Here is a 1,608-nt window from a genome sequence, read left to right on the forward strand (position 1 = left end):
GTCTCTGTTTGTGTATACATATTTATTTATTGTGTGTCATCTCTATTTGTTATGAAAGTTTTCTGTACATATTTTAGATAAAGTGCACACTCTATATATATATATATATATACACATATATATATACATATATATGTATATGTATATATATAATAATCAGCTAACACAAGCAACAGGATTTATAGTGAACGGCACGGGCCGCGGGGAACGACGAAGATTCCAAGTATCTTCCATTAACATCGGAGATCGGTAAACGATCGCGAAGAGGGAATCGCGATAAAGCACGGATTTATCACACGATTTACAGTAAGAGCTGTGTCTGCCTGCAGAACTTTTTGGTTATCGCGGAAACGGATATGCACGAGGCGAGGGCGAACGATAAAGTGACAGTGGATGGGGAGCCGCGCAGGCAAACGCGAGTTTAACGATCACGGTGGAACATACGACGGAATCGGTTCGAAATCCTCCAGTAAATGTAATATTTACGTTAAATCGATGGCGAAAACCTCTCGCACTGATATTGTCGGCAGCCCATAGGAGACTGTGAATGGAAGCTATGGACGACAGGAGAGGAATATGACAACAGCGACGGTAACGAAAGTGGCGCCGCGGCGAGACAGCGTTCTATTTGAGAGCATCGAGAGATTAAGGTTATCCCGGATATTGCAGAATTGCACCAATTAAATGAGTAAAGATCGTTGCAATCGACTCGCCTCTTCCTTGCGAGTGATAAAATAATGTCGTTCAGTATGTCAGATATGTCGCGTTTGTTGGAGATACGAAAATATATTGACGAAAATGATTACAGAATCGAGAGACTCACGGGTGAACAATCGTGCGATCGTATACATCGCGTGACATCATCAATACATCGAAGGCATCACTATGCTATAATTACTACATCCGTTAATTTTGTGTACATATTATATACTTACTCACTTTCATTATTTCAGTATTGTAACATGCATAGAAAAAAAACAAAATATTTTATTGTCGATAATTCTATAAATAATTATTTTTACAAAAAATCTTTTTCATTGTTTAGATATAGAAAATAAAAATATATTTTGAAAATAAATTTATAAAGTAATATTCATAGATATGAAATTATAAAAGGGTTAATAAATTTTTATATTTTAGAAATCCTTGGTTTTTGTCTTTTTTTATTTTTATCGAAAACACATTCTGTTATACATAGATTGTTGAAGTATTCCGATAAGTCATATCAAGGTACGGCGAACTTATGTACAAAAGGATTACTTATCTTGTTTTCGGAACATTCTAAGTTGCGATATAACCTAATGCATCTTCGAGGAAAGCAAATCTTTTTTTATCGATGTTTGTAAAGTCAATTCCCAATGCGACACAATAAAACAATTGCATGGATGTACTAGAATTAAAATCTTATCACATAATTACAGTGACAATCGTATTTTTGTGTAAAAATTTTGTGCAAGATCATTTTTTGCTACAAAATTATGTTATTAAAAGTATATTATCGAATTGATACATACATCAATATCAATTAGTAGACATTGATTCAACGACCATTATTATTAATTCTTGCTGAGATGTTATTTATTTTATATAATATACATTAATACATAT

At 33.5% G+C, this 1,608-nt stretch overlaps 1 protein-coding gene across 1 annotated transcript in view; it reads right to left on the bottom strand.

Moving 5' to 3' along the window:
• The window catches only part of LOC108689357 (diphthine--ammonia ligase), a 7,074-nt gene extending 6,496 nt beyond the window's left edge, over positions 1-578 (bottom strand). The window contains exon 1 of the mRNA XM_018196089.1: positions 487-578. The gene's annotated coding sequence lies outside the window, so the exon portion shown is untranslated. The remainder of the gene's footprint in view (positions 1-486) is intronic.
• Between the last annotated feature and the right edge of the window lie 1,030 nt (positions 579-1,608).

This window comes from Atta colombica, unplaced genomic scaffold, assembly GCF_001594045.1.
Source record: "Atta colombica isolate Treedump-2 unplaced genomic scaffold, Acol1.0 scaffold27, whole genome shotgun sequence".
Classification (NCBI taxonomy): Eukaryota; Metazoa; Arthropoda; class Insecta; order Hymenoptera; family Formicidae; genus Atta; species Atta colombica.